Here is an 18,820-nt window from a genome sequence, read left to right as displayed (position 1 = left end):
CTGATTTTTTTTGATAATTATGAATATTTGGAATTTAAATTGAAAAATTTTACGATGATTCCGATGAATTAACAACATTGCCTTTTCAAGTTTCAAAACAATTTCAAATTTTAAAGTTTAAAATTTGATAAAATTCATTTTGGATAGTTGTAAACATTACATAAATGCGAGCATAAATGTCATAAATACTTAATACTGCTGTATATTGCTTTCAAAATTATTAAATTTAACTTTAAAAACTGTTTTCAGATATTTTAATTTAATTCGATAATTATCATGATTTTTTCATCGGATAAATATCGATAATTATCATGATAATTATCATTGATAATTATCCATCGATAATTATCGACCAACCCTGTAATCAGCTAGGCTAATACCCAAGGCACCACCTTAGGCCCAAGTCATCTAGCGACTTATAATGCCTTTAAACAGGTGGCCGGGTTACAATGCGTAGGAGGGTGGTGGCAAGCCCTTCATGCCACGCGAGCCAACAGCTCCCTACACTAACTATTACCGTTAACCTCGACAAGTTATATCTTATCAGTATTCGTACTACAATTAATAGTGTTACATTTGTAATCAGTTTAAACTAGTCTAGAGGTTTAGTTTTACTTTTAGCTTCCAAAAAATGAGGCGAAAATGCCGCTTTATTTAAATTTGCAAACAATATATTAGACTAATCATGGAATGAAAACTTTTTTTAATTTTTTTCGGAAAAATACGGAAAATTTTCCGACTTACAACACTATCCAAAAGGTTTAGATTTCCGAAAAATTAATTTTGTGGGATTATTGAAATTAACCTTGATAAATAATTTTTTTCAATGAAGCTTAAATTAAGTTCGACCTATGGAAAAATCTTGACTTAAACAAAAAATTAATGTTTAAATTTTTTAAACGATTTCTACCAAAATTAAAAATAGCGTACTTTATAGTACGCCGTTGAAATCATCGTACGGCGCAAATATTTTTTTTTTAAATTATCGATATCTAAAAAACAATATTGTACGTCTGGTAAAGCTGCTTTCGCTTATCAGATCGAACTTTTCGAAACGTCTTCCTGTGACGATGAACTCTGGAAAGCAACTATATGTAAACCTCGTTCCATCCTGGTTCTTTTACGTTGCACTCGATATGTTTACTAGGCACTTGCTAAGAAAGATAGGACTCTAGTAGTGTTAACAAGTCAAACAAAGCGGTTATAATACGATATATAAATATTTTATCTAGATAACAGTAAATGAAGGTGTCAATATTAAGTCGAAGCTTACGATAATTCAATGCCTAACTTCATCTACAAGAACAATTTGATTTCAAGTAAATTGCGTTTAACCTCTATAACCATTTTATTTTATTTGGTGGATCCATCGGTTGGAAATCTGTATTCGCGTAAGAGCGGGTAATTGTTGAAAGTCTGCTTAAAGTATTAAGATTTTTCACGTATATTTACATATAATCGGATTTCAATAAACAATAGTATAACAACTAACAGTGAGAAAATATTTCAATTAATATATTGATATATTTTCAAACATACCGTTTGGTCTGTCACGTGGGTTACCTTATCAATCAATTTTCAATACCCATTAAGTGAGTGGGTCACCAAATCTTTTACCGGATATTCTAAACCGGAAATAGAAAATAACCATGACGACCACGCTCTTACATCTGAACTTTGCCCTTCGATACATTTCAGCATTTAATCCATCCATTTATAAATCCCCCATCATAGTATCATAGCACGTAATTCTGAAACCTTCAGCAATCACATTTCGAATCCAAATGCGTGTTAGGGTTAATGGGACTTTGCGCAAATTTTGATTAGGTTTTTATAATGAAAGCGCGCTGTTTTTCAAAGTTGTAATTGGACTAGGCAGGAAAGCTTGTTTCCGTTTTATCAAAAGTAAATGAACCGAAGTTATCAGACTGCTATACTCACTATGTTGGAGGCGTTTTCCTTATGAAGTTACATTTTGAACTCGAATTTGAATTTTTGCGCGCTCCTAGGCCGAAAAAAACGTTTTGTTTTTATGAAGCCATATTTTATACATAGAAATAGCTATACCCACAATTCCCAAGTGCAATTTATCGGGTCAAAAGACGGGGATAAAAATTAGCTTTTGTTTGACTCGATTTTCTCATCACTTTCATAAGGAAAACGCCCTCCGATTCTGAGCGCTATTTCGATAACTTCGGTTCATTTACTTGTGGTTTTATTTCATCGTCATTCTCACTTTCATTAAAACGGTAGTGTCTAATCTCGAGTAGGAGTAGAAGACTGTGTTATTGTATCTCGCATCGGAAGCTTAAAGGACAAAGTTCATTCCCATCACTAGCTCGCAGCTTCTGGCGTTGTAATTAAAGGCCAGAACTCGAGGATAACGACATCTTACACGCGTACAGCTTCAATTCAGAAACACTAGATTACGTTATAAGTACCTTTGAAAAAATAAATGTTATTACAAGTATATAATATAAAGTTAATAAGAACCATGGCTATGGACTGCATTGCAAAGAGTGACAAAAAAGCGAATAAGTAGATTAGTCCATGATGAAAAAGGATAAAAAAGCTAGTCCATAATGAAAAAGCTAAACCCTCAACAAATTTGAAGAAATTTAAAAACTTAAAATAGCTCGTACCAATAGGTCTTCGAGCAAACAAAAAGACGCGAATCTAGGACCGAATAAATCTTCGAGTGAAAAACTATATTAAATTAAATAGCCCGATATTCCAACGGTAGACCGATTTCGTCCTATTTGGGACTCATCAGTACCGTGCGGTTAATCTGGCTGGCGACTATTACACCGAAAAGAGAAACTAAGCCTAAACATAAAATTTCAAAACGCGTTGCGTAGCAACGGAAAGCTGAAATTGGGGAGAGTGGTGGATAACAATATATGTCTTACGCTGGAAATGTTCATATACCTATCTTTCTAAATGTACCTATGCCGGCTCCCGTTCATTTTTCAAAAAACTGATTAGGACGAAAATACAGTGTGGAACAAACATCACCATATATTGTTTTTCTGATATTATTTCATCAGAAAAATATGGCTTATCAATAGGTAATTATGTAATTTGGATATTTTTAAACTAAGAATCTTGAGACGCGTTCACATCCACGATTTGGTGGGAAATTCGAGCGCAATAGAATGCGCGTCCAGCTTGCAAAGGTACATTTTTCCTTTAAATGACTGAGATGGATATATTATTATTAATTCCTGCTTATAAGGGGCCAGAAAAAACGTTTCAAAGCACAAAAAGCTATACATGGAAGAAGGCTGTAATGTTCTTAAAGAAGGTTTGTATTATGATGCCGATAGCTAGCGATATATGGTTTTTGGATTAGCTAATGCGTCCAATTCACAGATTTTATATATTGAATACGTAGAATATCCAAAGGGTCGTGACAATTTCTCTGGTTAAGTTCAAATCTGAAGTTAAAGGAGTTTTTCAATTTGAGTTAAGATTCAGTTTAAAAGCGCGTTTCTTCCGTGGTTTAGCTCGTACAGTCTCCAAACTAAAGCCAACTAATGGACGAACAAAACGTCTTCGGGAAACAGGATTTAGAGTTTGGAATCAACTTCGCTGTTATCACGCGTGCACAACACTTGCACGATAAATCCCTTATTTTTGAAAAGCCTTCTCGGGAAAGCCACTTTGTCAAATTGAATGAAATTAAATTAATCCGCATTTTTGGGCGGTTTACTTTCCCAAAAATCGGATGAGCGTATTTCAGACGTTGGACACAGTGGCGCCTTTCGTTTTATTTGTTGTCTTCAAATAAATGTCCTATTAAAAGACTTATTTACTTGGCCATATATTGAAACTTGAGAAACGGCCGTATTTAGTATTATTTATTCACGGTAGCTTCTAAATTATCAAGAATTAATCTTTGCTAATTGGAATAATTGAAAACTGAGAATCTTTAAAGACTAAGAAATATGGTAAAACGTAAACTTTATTAAGGAAAATACTCGTTATTTCGGTGGCTAATGAACACAAATTGACGCACCCTATTTCCTGGAAACCTGCTTTTGGTTAATACAAGTTCTGATAGGCAGAACAGATTTTAGTTCTTTAGAATTTTTGATGAGAGGTAAAGAATTTTCTTTCCTAATTTTTTATGACATTTTATGTTATTAGCGGAGGTTCAAACCGATTTCCGCATTACATATTAAGTTAGCGAAAACTTCGGTATTCAGAATTTTGCTTTCATGAAACAACAAATGTTTCCAATTTCCGGGAAAATGACAAGGCGTTAGATTAAAAATTGATTTAACTGGTTGACTGCTATGTATAGGCTGTCAATAGACCACTTCACATTTTAGCCACGCGTGTTAGAATATATAACATTCCAAACTTCGTAAGTATTGATTAAAGGGCAACAAAAGTGGCATGATGAAAACTAAATCGCCGAATCTCCTGCACCGTGGCAAGGGGAAAAAGTTCGCACGATCAAGTTCCAATAAGGACTACCCGTGGCGCTGGCTTACAACGCCAAAGGAAATAGCTGCACGGTGCAGTTCGAGTAGGTCTTGCCACTTACAAGGAGACGACCCGAGGTGTTACACACCGATTTTGTTCAAACTCGGGGGATTGGTAGACCTTCATGTAACTTGAAAAATCCTAAACGGAATTTATTCAATGGGCAATGGTTTTACTATGGCAACGAAAAATGTTTTGACAACATAAAATGGAAACTTTCCCATTGAAAATAACATGGTATTTGGACCGATTCCCTGTGAAAGATTTAAAAAAATTGTAGTTTTAAAATACCAAAATTATAATTTTTTTTTTAAATTGACGAAAAAAATCAAAAAAGATAACATTTTGATCAATTTGAACAAATGGGTGAAAATGAACCGATATGGCTTAAATAGGAAAAATTTCAATTTTATGTTGTCAAAAACATTTTTCGTTGCCATGGCAAAACCGTTACCCATTGAATAAATTCCCTTTAGGATTTTTCAAGTTAAATGAAGGTCTACCAATCGGTGTGTAACACCTCGGGTCGTCTCCTTGTTAGTTTTCCCCGCGCCACTTTTGTTACCTTTTAATAATAATAATAATAATTTTTACTATGCCAGATGATAATTTGAATTTGTAGTAACTGCTCTTTTTAGATAGTGGATATTTGGCCGTTTAGGTTTCACCCTAAATGAAATGGTTCGTAAAGGTGCTACCGATTTAGGTACTGCATCCGATGTCGTATTAATTTGAACTTCACATGCATATCCACGGTTCATACTATTGGCAAACCGATTTCCCTGATATCACCCGGTTTTCCCACTGACATTTCCCTTGTCTTTCCCGGTGCAAGATAGCCTAAATAAAAACTAAGGTTTTATCTTAGTAAAGAAAACCGCTTTCCATTTAAAATATTTTTTACGAACCTCCGAGGGAATTGTGGGTAGGAAAGGAGAACCTGATTGGCTATTACGGGAGTCTGCGCAGAACCTATATTACCTACTTGTACACTTTTATAAAATTGTTCCGTCGAAGTGGCGGTTCAGTTTATAATTAAGTTTTAATGATTAAATCGGTTTTGAAATAAGAAAAACGTATTTCCTGAAGATGAACTTTACAACTAGAAAAAAGGTATGATCATATTAAAATCTATCTTTAAATATGTTCTTCGGACAAGGCTTAATGCATCTTCCAATGTAGGTCTGCTTTGCAAGTGATTTTAAATGAAGATTTAAGTTTACCAATATGAAAGCTTCTACAACCTTTAATGCAACACTTTGCACCACCCTGGACACTCATTTCACAAAATTAATTTAAACTAATTATATTTAATATTAGTAAAACGATAAGAGATCTTTTATCTATATCGTAAATTAAAAATGACAACATAAGCAGCCGAGGGTCAAAAACCAATGAAAAAAGGTTTATAGTTGTAAAACTCAGCCGTAAGATGTCGCTACCATCACAAATATCATGTGACTAGGCTGGCTAACCCCATTTTCTTCCCCCTTTTTCAAAATACCATTCAAAAATAAAGACAAACTGGCAACAATTTCTTTAATCCTCTATGACGTCGCAAAACTTTGGTGTAACTCACCGTGTCATTTCATCAAAAGGTTTAGGGTTACTAAATTGGTTCCCTGTTATTATATATAAGATAAGAAATAAAGTTAAATGTTTAATAAGAAAAACGTATTGATGCAAATTTATGCTCTTAGGACAAACGTTCTAGACCCTCATAAATAACCCTGATTTCCCTGATATTTCCTTGACTTTTTCTTCGATAATTGAATTATCTGATACTTCCAGATTTACTGGTTTTACAGGACTGTATGAACCCTGATATCAGCTTAGATATAAAGTAGTTTAATTTTCATGTTTTGTTTTCTCTATACAGTACAAATATTATACTTTTAAAGGTGTGATTTAATACGCAATTACACAGACTCATTGTTGAATTTGATAAATTAACATTTTAGGTTTTTCAAAAATAGTTTCACCTGGATGGTAATCAATCCAAAAATAATTTCGCATGGATGGTAATTAACCAAAAAATAGTTTCGCATGGATATTAATTTACCCAAAAATAGTATCGCCTGGATGGTAATCAACCAAAAAATTGTTTCGCCTGGATGGTAATTAACCCAAAAATAGTATCGCTTGGATGGTTATTAACCCAAAAATAGTATCGCCTGGATGGTAATTAACCCAAAAATAGTATCGCTTGGATGGTAATCAACCCAAAAATTGTTTTGTCTGGATGGTAATTAACCCAAAAATAGTTTCGCCTGGATGGTAATTAACCCAAAAACAGTTTCGCCTGGATGGTAATTAACCCAAAAACAGTTTCGCCTGGATGGTAATTAACCCAAAAATAGTATCGCTTGGATGGTAATTAACCCAAAAATAGTATCGCTTGGATGGTAATCAACCCAAAAATTGTTTTGTCTGGATGGTAATTAACCCAAAAATAGTTTCGCCTGGATGGTAATTAACCCAAAAACAGTTTCGCCTGGATGGTAATTAACCCAAAAACAGTTTCGCCTGGATGGTAATTAACCAAAAAAATTGTTTCGCCTGGATGGTAATTAACCAAAAAATAGTTTCGCCTGGATGGTAATTAACCCAAAAATAGTTTTGCCTTAATAGTAATCAATACAATAAGATTCTTCCCAACGATACACAAGCTCTAATAAGAACGACGTTTTATATAATACCACGTTGTTAACAGAGCTTGTGTATCACTGGATATTGAACCGAAAATTAATATGGTATTTGTTTATCTAATTTGCTTTATTGAACACTTCATCAAATGCGTGGTCGATGTTAAGAGCAATAAGTGACGAAGCGAAATAGGCTGGAAAATAGAAGTCGCCTTTTAATTTTTAAGGCGAGAAGGTTAATTGTAAAATAAGATTGATTATTTAACGCATTTGGACGACGAATAAATGGCAATTTTTGAGCGTGATCCTCTTTTCCGAATGGGCATTTCGATACAAATGGATACGGCGGCACTCGCGGTATCAGCAGGTGACTATGGTTATTAAGCGGAGAGTATTTCAATTGAGTCATTAAGTAATTAGAGCGCGTGCCGGAAATGGAAATGGGCCGAGCCACTAATTACTCGGCCGAGTAATCTTCAACGGAACAAAGGCCTCGCACACACCCACACTGACACCGTGATGCGATGCCAGTGTCTTCGAAGCTTGGCCGCTATATAAAGCGCTACAGATTCTTAAGCCTCGTGCCTGGTATCGTTAGCCAAAGTCAAAACACCCGCCTCCCTCGTTTAATGTGGAAAACGGATTTCGCGGCAGTCTCCGTTAGGCCTAGGACCGCCAAGGCCCAGAATGGTCTCGCTATCTCGGTCCTTTATGCCCGCGCACCTTAAATTCCCGAAATATGTTTTAATTTTTACACCGTGGGAATATAATAAGCTTAAGTAAATTCCAAAGCCATCCCTGATATATCAAAGTTACGAGCTAAGCCATTACCCCGACACCCGCGCTTCGTAATCTATTATAAATCATCGCGTAAACGTAAGAATACCGGTGCCATAATTTGTAAATAAATGCGTTTCGTTTTCCACTAATTTGATTTTCGGACGTCTTTCATTTTAATAAACGCTAAGCCTAAATTGGGGTCGACAACTAAAACGGTGAGCTGAATTGTACCAGACTGCATTTCGAGTCGTTTTTAAAGGAACCATATTCGAAGAAGTTATTTAGTTTATTGGCTATTGGATAGTTTTACATAAGCAAATGGGTATAGTGTCTTGTACTGTCTGCATATTCTAACTTCCACCTGTGGCCGACATACTTGTAAATGGGCACCAGAAACACGTGACTCAAAGAGCCAATAGAGTCGCTCCAAACACGCGCCCTTAAATAACGTGGGGGCAGTTTCGATAATAATTACTCAAAGAAGTAACTGTATGAAACAAATAATGTATTTTTTAAACACAAATTGGTTTTCCAAGAGGGTTGAACTTCTGTATAGCCTCCAGTTAACGATGCCCGAGAAATCTACGCCACTAGCTTTTTAACGAAGTAGCCAAGACTTATTACAAATCAATGTTAAAAAAAACCATCGGTAAAATAATTATGAATTAGTTAATCCATCGATTCCAAAAGTCGGTAAGTGAACCGTACGCTGCCTCCATCTAGTGAAGAATCACTTCCTCTACGTCATAAGACGTCTGTTCCGTCGTTTTTTCTCCCACTGTCCCAAGCTTGAAGGGCAAAAAAACTACTCAAATTGCACTGTCATTCTCTAACACGAATTTTATGTGCCGATGTAACTTATGTCACCTATTAAGATAAATAATTAGGAACTACACACAATTAGTTAGATTAATTAAAATTAGTCTTAGTAAAAAATGAAACCGTGAAGTACAGCGCTTTTGAATTAATCAAATATTATTGTAATTAAGCATAGTTAAAAAGGAAAACAGTTTTAAGAAGCTAATATATTAAAGCAATTTAATAAACCTTTGTACGGTACGCTCTTACTGTTAAAATAAAATTACCGGTGTGTATTTTATATAAATTAAAGGCTTAAGACAGAAAGAGCGTGAGATAGAGTAAAGTTTAAAAAGTTTGAATTATTAATTCGGCTAAATGGGATTAGTCGCACCCTCTCTGGGGAAATATATTCGTCGTGGCCACGTTGCTAAAAGCCCTAATTCGCTAAGCCTTCTCGTAAAACGCTATAATGCGACAGTGCAGTTCGCCGCGCTCAAGAGCTAAGTGATTATCCAGGTGAGAAATGCACGCTTGTAGTCGCCTAAAAGGATTCGTACGGAATCGGGACATCCCACAGCGCCATCTGGTAATAAACGAGTGCGTAACGGTTGCAATTCGAATTCAAACCGTCTGATGAGCTTGATAATAATCAAATGAGCTCATAATGTATTATACGCGTGATCCAAAAGCTATAATATTTAGTAGGAAAGTCTAAACAAACTAAATTTAAAGGGTGAACTTCTCTTTCGCGCAAGTGGACCAGCAAATTGATTTTTTCAAACTATAATAATAATCAGCTAGGCTAATACCCAAAGCACCACCTTAGGCCTAAGTCATCATGCGACTTTTGAAGCCCTTAATTCATGTGGCCGGGTTACAATGCGTAGGAGGGTGGTGGCAAGCCCTGCATGCCACGAGATCGAGCCAACAGCTCCCTACACTAACTATTACCGTTAACCTCTACAAGTTTTTATGGGAAGGGGAAACCGAAGAACTCGGGGGAAAACCCCTTAAACCAGTGGGGAGAGAACTTGCAAACTCAACGCAGAAGGAGTTGTTCCGAGTTTTCACCCAGTGCCACAAGCTGGGATCGAAACCGGCTCCTCTTGCTGCGAGGCGAAAGTGCTAACCACTCCGCCACCCCATTATAGCACGGATATATTCGATTTCTGAAATACAGTACATTGCCCGCTATAATTCAAAGCTTTCCTTGATAACTCGTTTAATTCAAGCCAAACTGATTTAGTAAAATTGAAATTATTGTTTTTCGAACAATATTTACAGAATCCCCAAGTTTTCGATTTTCACGTGAAATTCCACAAACATTTCTTAAAGCATCAGATTGGTTTAATGAGATTCTGAGAAGTTGTTTCCCGAATCGGTCTGTCTGTTTAGCCGCTGGGCGAGCAAGGAAACAGGTATAACATACGTCAGAAGAAATATACACTTCTGCTTTCATGTATAAGCCCGCAAGCGTACATTTTACGAGCCTGTTTTACGGTTTATAGTCAAATTGGTAATGGTACCTTCTTTTTAACCATAAGAATATACTGACTTTCTTAATTTTTATGTTCCCGACTTCCTCATATAATATGCCATTAGATTTTAACTGGGTAAATAAAAGTTCTTATAAATATTCAAACTCAGAACCAAAAATTCGGATTATTTTAATTTCATTAACATGTAACCGGAATGCTACCACAAGTAGTTTAGAGAAGAAATTCTGATCCCCTTTGAAAAAATGCCCTGACTTGGACTGAACTAACTTTTTACGGTATCAAATTCGCCTGGACCTGTAGCAGGATGATATGTAAAGTCACAAGAATTCCATAACTATTTTAATATCTGTCCCTTAGCAGGTTTTTTAGTTTCGTTTTTAATCAATTTGGCTACAGAATCAATATCCCATCCTTTATAGAAACAATAAGCCTTTCTATAAAAACGCTACGCTTGCTGAACTGGTTTTTATGTAGCTCATTCGTCTCGAAATACGTAAAAGTTCAGTTCAGTTTATGCTTCAAAACTCGTCGAATTTACTCTTATGTCCAGGGATTTTCGTAGTAAAAGTTCTTTGATACGTCACCCGTGACGCAGCAGCAACATAAAAAATAAGGTTTACTTAATAGAGAAAAGGTTAATATAATTAGAAAAAAAATACACATAACGATAATATAGGACGTTTTTTTAATAATAATCAGCTAGGCTAATTCCCAAGGCACCACCTTAGGTCTAAGTCATCAAGCGACTTTTGAAGCCATTGATTCATGTGACCGGGTTACAATGCGTAGGAGGGTGGTAGCAAGCCCTGCATGCCACGTGATCGAGCCAACAGCTCCCTACACTAACTATTACCGTTAACCTTAACAAGTTTTTATGGAAGAGGAAATTGAAGAGCTCGGGGGAAAACCCCTTAAACCAGTGGGGAAAGAACTTGCAAACTCAACGCAGAAGGAGTTGTTCCGAGTTCACTCCCAGTGTCACAAGCTGGGTTCGAACCCGGCTCCTCTTGCTGCGAGGCGAAAGTGCTATCCACTCCTCCACCCCACCAATTGGCTAATTGTTTTGAAAATGGCAATCTTGACCTTCAAAATGATGATCTCCACCTAAAAAAATGTGATCTTGACCTTCAAAATTTTTTATCTATAAAATATTTTAAAAGCTTATAATTAAAAATAAGGCTAAAAAGTTTGAACGTTCGGCACACTTGGTCTAGATCTCTCTACAGAAATTAGTCTTATACCTCTGACAATATTTATTTCATAATCGGTCTGGTGTATATGGCAAATTAAAAATCGTAAATCGTCATCAGTAACTGGAATCTGAATATATCGCGTAGAAGTGTGGCGATTTTCGAGCCGTCGGCGCTGAGGTGATTAGAAGCTCGACGCTCTTTAAGACTTTAAGATTTATTTTTAAAAACCTTCCACTTAACACACCCTTTTAACTAGAGAAGCACCTCGGGACCAGTGATCAATAATCATTTAATCGATCAGCGGAAAATGCAAAATAAAGCTAGGGTGATTAGCCAGGGCGTTCCGTTCGTCCAAACTTTGCCGAACGCGTTTCCCCGAAGGACTAGAATCATTGTTTGCATTAGCCCACGTGCTGCTCGTATATTCTATTGTATAAAGTAGCTACAACATAGGCCTCGGCGCGACGTACAAAAATCAAAAGACTCGTTAATAATTAAAATTATTTTAATTATAAAGCGGTACCAATCAGTTTGGGAAATGCGTTGTCACTCCATTTATATTTCCCAATTTCAAAGACTAAAAATGGTATTGTCGTTAATTATACGCATTAAAGTGTCAATACTGGCGTAGACTTTGCAAATAAGAAGACCTTTTATTAGTGGGAGGGTTTGCGGTTGCTATGGTGATAGACAGCGAATTAAAGGGTGGGGGGGATTGTTAAAAGGCCACACTAGGGTTTTGTAAAAATCTGGGGGAAATTCCAGTAGCTCCTCCTCATCCGTACACCTCGTTCATAGCCGGTGTGGCCATTAGGATTCTGTGATTTTTTCAGTTTTATTTCGGAGCGTACGTGGGAAACTATTAAATTTCAAACGTTAATGTGGCTCTTTAAGCATATCATTTAGCATTTTGCGATACTTTATATTGTTTATATTTGTAATGGACTTAATGACTTAGATACCGCGAAGGTGTTAATTATAAACTTGAACTAAACTAACTATTTTATTGCACTTTTTTAGTTGCAAACGTCCATTATGCCATAATTAAGGTAATATAAAAGGTATTTCGCAATAAAATATGAAATTATCCATCACCCGCACGTTCTCTTTTCCGGAAAGGTTCACGATGTATCGGAACAACGTTGACGAGATGCTGCGCAGATTGCCTTAGTTACTTTAATGTATTCTTGCGTGAAACGAGAACGCCGTTATAGGTATTCCTAGAGATTGAAGGGGACATATTCCCAGTATAGTCATTCCGTTCCATACCGTCTGTATTCTCTCGGAGAGGAAAGGGTAACATCGGCCCAGGAGTCTACACTGGGAGGTCAATCAATGAAATAGGTTCTTCCACGACTAACGGCAACTTCCGTCAGCTCCAAGCGAAAGCTTTTAGTCGTAGCAGTATAGTAAAGAAATAACCTTTGTACTGTTTTTTTTTGTAAATGCATGGCTGAAGGCAATTGAAGTTCACCTTTTTTCGATGTGACATAATGTCAGCTTCCAAAAAGCAACTTTCCAAGGAAACCCCAACAGGTTTTACTCCTTCCCCCTTTTCAAGGAATTCAGTCTGTATTCGTACATTCTTACTTACTTTCCATAGTATTCCGTTGCTTCTTCAATTAAAATTTTACCAAAGTAAAATCCTAACACGTTAAAGGTGCGCCGAATCGTTTATAGAATTTAGGCCTCAGTTTAGGTAGTTCTGTAATGTTATTTAGAGGCCCCACCCTCAAAATTTAAACAATTCTTTAAAGAATAGCTGAATCTATTAATAAAATAACGATGTTGTAGCTTTGCTTTGTTTGTGATTTATAACGTTTTATACCCGGAATAAATAGGTGAATCAATGACTAACTAAAGACATTTTGGGAAGCACATTATTAATTGTCCAAGATCGTAAGGGAATAAATTAATAGATGGTTTTGAAAGTCCATTTTACTTTCTTAATGATGATTTCCTTTATACTTTTTCTAATTGCACCAAAATAAATGATCTTGGATTGGGCTCCTATATACTTTGACAACTAGCCAGGGGGGCGGGGGGAGGAGTTAAAAGTAGGTTGAAATCTGTCTTTCCTTTGCTGGATGTAAATATACTTTATGCAGTTTAACATAAATGTCAAACTGAAATCAATAGAGGGACTGTGGATTTGAGGCTGGACGCTGACCAGCCATAAATCAAATGAAACTTTCTTTCTTAAAAATACAAATAGACACATCGAATCTCTGTATATTCAAACAACGTTTAATGTGTTTTAGAGTTTACTTTTACGAAAAATGTGTTGAGTCGATTCGGCACTGGCATCATGGGCTCCTAGATTAAACGGGCATACTTATTTCGATTTGTTTCTAGTATTTCTGTTTATTGTCGATTAGACTAAGGATTATTTTTGCACTTTGGCCGGAACCGTCAAAATCGATTACTATAACAAACGAACTTTTTCAAATTGTACTGCAAGGTCAGACAGGCAGCAATTTTGAAATTTTCACAGAAGGTGAACTTTGTTCCGCGTACGTCAGGAAAAATTGTTATTGATTATATTTACGGATGACAAAGCGACGTCAGAAAAACGAACTTGAACCTTTTCTATTCTATCGAATTAAGTCAACACTTTTAAAAAAAAATAATGTTCGCGTTACAAATACGTCAAAACATAACATCGTTCGACTTATAGGCGAATACAGAAATATTTGGAATTATTTTTCTTCTTAGGAAGCTGAAATATGACCACAACGATCTGAACAAGCTGGCCTTAAATATTCCCGAACAAAATTGTTCTATATTACTTGTGCTATAAATTACAATTTTAACAAATCATATTTAAATCGTGATCATAAAGTTCCAAAACAAATAACAAATAATTGATATGTTTAAGTTAAGAGGAACCTTATTGATATTATTAAGCTAAAAGGAACATAATTGATATGTTTAAGCTAAAAGGAACATAATTGATATGTTTAAGTTATGAGGAACCTAATTGATATGCTTAAGTTAAGAGGAACGTAATTGGCTCATTTTTTCGAATCTCAAAGTAAAACTAAACCTCTAGACTAGTTTAAACTGATTAACAATGTAATGCTATTAATGTTTTGTAGTATGTTTACTGATATTAGACATTTTATATCGATAAAAAGTTAAAAACATTAAAAACCCTTAAAAAGTAAATTATGTTTCAATTTTTCATTTTTCCGATTTGCGGAAAATTTCCGCATTTTAATTTTCCTGAAATTAACAGCACTAATGGATATGTTATATTTAGTAAGAATTCCTATAATGCTAGCAAAGTTTCTTTCGTTCACGGCCACTTAACGCTCTTAGAAAACCGCACTTGAAGAAATGCCTCAGAAGGTGTTTAGAACCAAAATCAAAATGGCCGCTCACTTAAAAACATTCACGTAAATTACTATAACAATTAAAATAAAATAAATTTTTTGATTACGTAGATGACGTTTCATCGGAATATAAGTTTTATTTTCTACAATATTTAGGTTTTACTTATCGAACTTGCTTAAATAATCTATTATAAACGGGCAGCCAGGCTAGTGGCAATAAGCACCCTCCCCTATATAGTCTGCATTATTCAGGATCGAACTACAAAGTTTGTTGTTCGTAAAAGCGATATTTTATTCAGAAAGTACTTCCAAACCCAATCATAAATTCAATTCGGCTATTGACAGACATTGTGTATACTGGCCATTTTCTGTAGGGTCTAGGCCTCTTTAAATTGACCAATTCTAGATTTAAAATATTCGAAAGCATTCCTTTGTGTTTTGATACCGTTACTAGCCGCACCGCGATAATGCTTGTGTTTTTACCAAAATACAAGCATTCAATTGACGTCGACGTTGCGCGCGGCTTTAAGTTTTCAGTCGAACTAACATTATCCGAAAACCAGGTCGGTGTCTCGAATATCCATTTTAATAGAGAGATTAAGTATCCAACTTCTGAAGTCGTCCAGCCTTCTGCAGAGCTTCGCAGACGTTTGGTCGCTCTAGCCCGGTCGAAGTAAGTTTCTCTCTAAATAGGACTTGGCTTCAACTCTCTATTATAGGACAAGGAGGACAAAGTACTCGGTCATAATAGCCGATTTATTTTATTGAACAACTCACTTGAAGAACTCAATTCTATCCAAAGCTTCGCTATTTTCCGCATGGGACTATTGTTCTCCCTCTGGAGACGAAGATTATATGGATATGTCAAAGCGAAATAAGTTCCACCATTGAAAACGCCATTGAACTTACAAATTGAAAATAAAAGTTTAGGCAAATTGCATTAAAAAATCTACATCGAAAACACTTTTATTGCATAGCGAAGTAGCTCGTGTACAATCACTCCCACGCGAGACGACGTCCACATTTGTTTCCTGTAGAGAAAACAATAGCCCCCAAGATGGCTGCTGTGGCCATCGTACGATCTAGAAAACGGGTTTGCGGCTTTCGAAAGTGGTTTTCATTTTATTGACTAAACGAAGTTAATAGAATAGAACTATGAACTTGGATCGATTTTTTTCGTTTGATTGATGAATGGTTTAATTCGTAATTATGAAATTGGGTCGATATTTTAAATTTTGAATGTCCAATTTCTATAACACCAAATTACAAATTCCAGTGTAAAAGTTAAAACGATAATTTCCCAAAAATAATGTAATTTTCAATTGACAAAACAAAATTTGATTCTGGTTTTCCATTAATTTAGCATTTAACTAATTAGGAGATTAATGCGTAGTCATAGGAACATTAAACACAGCTCGATGTGTATTTAGTGAAGTCACCCATAGAGATAAGTAAAATCTAAAAAGTAAGTTTATAGACAATATTAAAATAGCGTTTTTATTTAAGCTGCGTCGAAACTGCTCTCAATCTCCTCTTGGATCAAATAATGTTCACGTGTAATCTTTCCCTAACGAACATTATCTCGGATATTACATCTGCATAAGAACGTGAACTAAATTTATTAATAATCCATCGTTTTAATAACCGAACTCTCAGAATGATGATGAAGATTATAATGTTGAAAAAAACTAAACATTTGCAACTCTTCTTTTTTAATTTAGTTTTTCACTCGAAGATCTATTGGTCCGAGTTTCGCGTTTTTTGTTTGCTAAAAGACCTATCAGTACGAGCCATGTTAGTTTTTAAATTATCTTCAAATTTGTTTAGGGTTTAGCTTTCTATCCCTTTTTATAATAGACTAATCTACTAATTCGCTAATTTTATTATCCTTTGCATTACAGTCCATAGGTGGTTCCTTTTGACGTTGCAACTCTTCTTGGTTGACCCCCTCCAATTTTTCCTTAAAGCTTTTTAGGTATAAAGCAACTCTCTGCCTCGGAGCCGGCCATGGTTTAAGCAACGACTTTCGGAGCAGTTGGAGTATCCCAAAGAAACACGACCCTTCTCCACGGACCTTGGGTTGGGGCGTTGCAGAGGAGCGGGGCACTAGGGTATGCGCTACTAGTTGAAAACTCGGAGCAATTACTTGCACGTTAAGTTTGCAAATCTTCAAATCGAGGGGTTTTTCCACCGAGTTCATCAGTTTCCCTTTCCCATAAAAAACTTGTAGAGGTTAACGGTAATATAGTGAGCTGTTGCGACCACCACCCAGGGCCGCCTTATCCATAAGGCAGACTAGGCAAAGTGCCTAGGGCCTACGATTCCTATGCCTACGAAGGTCCGAAAAGTCGGTAAATGAGATATTTTTGCCTAAGGCCTACGGAAAGGTTAAAAAGGCCCTGCCACCACCCTCCTTAGCAATTTAACCCAGTCTCCTAAAATAATTACATTGAAGCTAGTAAGTTATAGTTAAACTATTTAGTTATTTATAAATAAATTTTTCCCAGTTCAAATAATATTATTATTATTTTAAATGAAAATAACCATGAAGTAGCAGATCTTTTGTTTTAAATAATTATTAAATTTAGTCAACCATGGTAATAAAAGAAAATATTTATATATATTATCAAGGTTCGTGATGTTTTTAATTAAACGCTGGTTTTCCATTATTTTATTGTATTTTTTTCTGATTTCTCTTTTTCCATTTTTACCTGGGCCTAAAAAACGAACTCTACTTATCATCACCGAGTACTATACGCTACAGCAATGGTAAGACTAAGACCCAGCGTAAGAAGAGAAACCCAATTATGAGATGGCCCCAAACTTGTCTCGAGGAAATTTCATCGAGTGAGACCTTGCGTGAATCCCGAAAATGTATACTTTGGCTAAAGAACAATCTCGCCGAGTTTGTTGGCGTTTTATACGACCGTAAAACCACCGCGAAATTGAAAATTTGACATACGCGAGTCGCAACCGCGAAACATTTTACGAGACTTATATGGAGGATTTAAAAGTGGAGGATTTTGGTCGCTAGAAAATGAAGCCGATTCCTCATTGCCAACAGCGAAAGTAATCCCAGGACTCTCTTCAAGATTTCGGTCTTTATGATTGTCTAGTTAGTCAGTGCCTCGCTGTAGAGGTTTGAGCTGACAACATTGCCAATTTAGCTTGACTAAATGTTTCCAAAACATAGAGAGAGCCTGGAAGTTTCTCGTTCTCTAAAGGGATTATTATAAATTTATGGTGGATCCCCTGATTCCACATTCCTAACACCAAGTTTAACAGAACAGTGGGCAAACTGGCGCTAGTTACATTAAACAATAAGCTGAAGCGCGTGTTAACACTGTTTTGAATTATAATATTATAATATTATTCATTTAATGGAATCAGGGAACATAATTCTGATACTATTTGTTAATGTTCCAATTTTCCAATTTTTCAATTGGAGGAATAATTGTTCGATCAAAGTTCGACCCTTATTATATTTTACAAAAGTTCTCATAGTTAATGCATTTCTGATATAAAAATCTTATTAACACGACCAACATTTTTGAAAAACATTGTTGGCAAACCGAGTGGCTCCGTGTGAATGAAGAAAATATTTTAACAACGTGTTGACTTTTGTTAGCAAAGTTTTGAAGAACGGCCAATTGTTTTGACCTAGGCTTAGTTCCAAATATTTTAATTTCATAATTTCGTACACACACTTTTGATTAAACAAAAATTAAATGATAATATTAATAATTGTTACCTTTATTAATATAAATTTAGTTATAATTTAGTAGAAGAGGTATTTTTTCAAGAATTACGAGCTCACGAGTGAAATCTCAGTAACGTTTCATGGAGCTTGTAAACGAAAACTCAACAGACAAAGTTTGACAAAAATGTTGGCAAGTATGAATAAATTAATTAATTATTATTTTATATCCAATTTGATGCAGTGGTTTGTAACGTTATTAATAAGCCTAATTCTGAATTATCCATTATGACAGGTAGTTGATATATATTTAAACGCGCTCCAGAGCATGTGGCCTACTTTGATAATGCCCAATTATTGCATTTTCATTAATTTAAAT

At 35.5% G+C, this 18,820-nt stretch overlaps 1 protein-coding gene across 4 annotated transcripts in view; it reads right to left on the bottom strand.

Annotated features, from left to right (window-relative positions):
* Positions 1–18,820, bottom strand: part of Proc-R (Proctolin receptor) — a 145,913-nt gene that overhangs the window by 93,933 nt on the left and 33,160 nt on the right. The window lies entirely within an intron of this gene.

This window comes from Leiobunum rupestre, chromosome 6 (assembly GCF_980474605.1).
Source record: "Leiobunum rupestre chromosome 6, qqLeiRupe1.1.hap1, whole genome shotgun sequence".
Taxonomy (NCBI): Eukaryota; Metazoa; Arthropoda; class Arachnida; order Opiliones; family Sclerosomatidae; genus Leiobunum; species Leiobunum rupestre.
This window is presented reverse-complemented; position numbering and strand designations above follow the sequence as displayed.